General features: G+C 31.1%; 1 long non-coding RNA gene across 3 annotated transcripts in view; it reads right to left on the bottom strand.

Annotated features, from left to right (window-relative positions):
• LOC117180271 overlaps window positions 1-2,509 on the bottom strand; it is a 478,081-nt gene that overhangs the window by 75,357 nt on the left and 400,215 nt on the right. The window contains exon 1 of one of the 3 annotated variants that reach the window (XR_004468021.1): window positions 1,456-1,726. The exons of the other annotated variants lie outside the window; for them this stretch is intronic. This is a non-coding gene — a long non-coding RNA (uncharacterized LOC117180271). Of the gene's footprint in view, window positions 1-1,455; window positions 1,727-2,509 lie in introns of those variants that run through there. 3 annotated transcript variants of the gene reach the window in all.

Raw genomic sequence — 2,509 nt, 5'->3', positions numbered from 1 at the left:
GAAAATTAAAATTCGAAAATTTTTTCTAAAGCCTCCAGGGGACTTCGTTTTCGCACGAAAAAATTTTATGTGCCCTTATTGCATCCGGACCCACAATTACCACTGACATCGCGTATGTTTCACATTGGCCGACCATTCTCAAACATTAGCCATATTTCATTCATCAAATATATAATCAAAGAAGTTACTTGTACATATTTTTCAAAATTATAACATAAATACGTTGAAAGAAATGTTATTCATAATAAAATGTTTAGTAATGGTTCAACTCGTTAATTATCGGTTAATTATCGTTGTCGGTGAATTATATTGTTAAACATAAGTTACCAAAAAACTGAAAATTTCAAACGTAATATAAGGCTATCTTTCTGAAAACCATATTCAACGAAAGCTCTTTTTTTCAGCCAAACTCAATTAACTTCAAAGGAGATTATAAATGATCACTATTGTTAATCGAATCAAAACAGAAAAAATGAGACACTATCCGATACGGAGTTTAATATTAAAAATAAATATTAAAATATATATTAATGCAGTTTATGATCTACTTTGTCCTATATAATATCTGCACATTTTAGGCCTGTTAATAGCAATCACCATTTACCCCCATGGTACCTTCTTCGCAATTAACTTTTGCTTCAATTGTATTTCGTGTTATAAGAACTGCCGGGATATTATCAAACAAATGATGCATTATTCTTCTTGCTGTTGAATTTGTCAACGTTTTTAGAGCTTTTTCCGTAGTTGCAGTTGAATTTTCCATTATTGTATTATTTTCGAATATATTGACCATCAATATAGAGTTAATCTTACTTTTAGCAATATCATTAATAGATTTCACAACTGCTTTTACAGTTTTTACAGTTTCAAAAAGGAATAACTGTTAGAGTGCTAGAAATAGTAGAAAGTGAAATATGAAAATAGCAGATAATTTACATTTTTATACATTTTATCTATTTTAAACACTTATTCTTACAGTTGAAAATATTCTTCGTTCAAAGTATCGTTGCACAAAGGCCTGACGAAAAAGTTGACGTAATTTTTTTATTGTTTAAAAAATGTGGCTATTAGCGATAGGCTTTTCTGTTCACCATTTGATCTGTCCATTAGAAGCTTTGATTTTAGATAAAAAATATGTCAATATTAATTAAGTTTAACGGTCAACAAAATAATTTTAATTAAATCAAGATTCTGTCCCGGACGAAAAATTATTTATAGTTTATATATGGTGTGAAGATTTATATATAATATTCATTTGTTTAATACCAAAAAATCTATACAATAAATGAATATGCTATATAAGACGTCACACTCTATATAAACTATATGCAATATTTCCGCCTGGGGCGAAAAAAACAGAATAAAAATTTTTAATAAAAATTTTAATTCGTTGTTAAAATCCGAGTAATCCTTACGATTATTACTTTTTATTAAATGAACAGTAATAGTAATTACTTGATGTAATCAAACCAAACTGGATCACAAAGGTTTCCAGTATTTCCCACGGCGATCTAGCAGTTGTCAAAATTTACAGCGCGTTCTCAACTTGCGCTTAGGTACATTAATTATACTTCCGTCAACATATTTTACAGTGGGATTCGTAAACTGTATCACACCAAAATTACCAGACACGGTCGAAGGTTTCCTCATTGAGGATTTATTGATAGAGGTGAAAAAATTTTGGAAACACGAAGCCGCTGTCAAGGTAAGACTATAAAGCAATATAACTACCATAATTATCCTCCACCAATACATATTCAAGCCAATACTGAAAACTAAGATTCTAGCAAAGCAACACGATTTCGACACAAAAGAGTTATAGCTTTCATGCGACTTGATAACCTTTCTCCTAAGATTGGAGATTATATATTTTCCGGATTACGAAGTACTTATTTATACTCCACACACATCAGCAAGAATTCAGTAATAAAATTCTTCTTAATGAATATTTTGTTAATGTCATTTTTATTTTTGAATTCACCAACTGTAATCTCGGCTCAAGGGTTTCCATAAACTGGAATTACCCATCTCACGTGAAGAGATTAAGGTGTCATATAAAATCTAAAATGTAATTGGGCCAGTCTAATCTGGTGATGGTCAATTTCGTCCCAACTACCTGCGTACGGCTCCCCGAGTACACAGCTTCCTCTAACTTAGCCGAACTGCTGCCGCCGAGCCTTTGTTCCTGATGAAGAATAAAATTCCCGATATAACATTTTTTAAATTTATCATTTTATAATTTACAAATATAATCTTCTTTTTAAAGGCAAACTATTTAAGCAATGGGGGGGTTGCTTAAGCAAGAAACAGAATTTATGATATTTGGTAAAGAGTTTCCAAATTATATTAGGAATTAGATGTGGACTCTCCGTTTACATAAATATTTTAGTTTCTATTATGATGTGAGTTCAAAGAGCAATAGTCAAATGTAAGGGTTCGTAAGTCAGAATTTGAGAGTCAAAGGTCGGAAATCAGAGCGACAGTTACTTTCGCCCCAGATACCTGTGTA

This window comes from Belonocnema kinseyi, chromosome 9 (assembly GCF_010883055.1).
Source record: "Belonocnema kinseyi isolate 2016_QV_RU_SX_M_011 chromosome 9, B_treatae_v1, whole genome shotgun sequence".
NCBI classification, from domain to species: Eukaryota; Metazoa; Arthropoda; class Insecta; order Hymenoptera; family Cynipidae; genus Belonocnema; species Belonocnema kinseyi.
The sequence above is the reverse complement of the archived record's forward strand: the minus strand, read 5'-3'. Positions and strand labels throughout refer to the sequence as shown.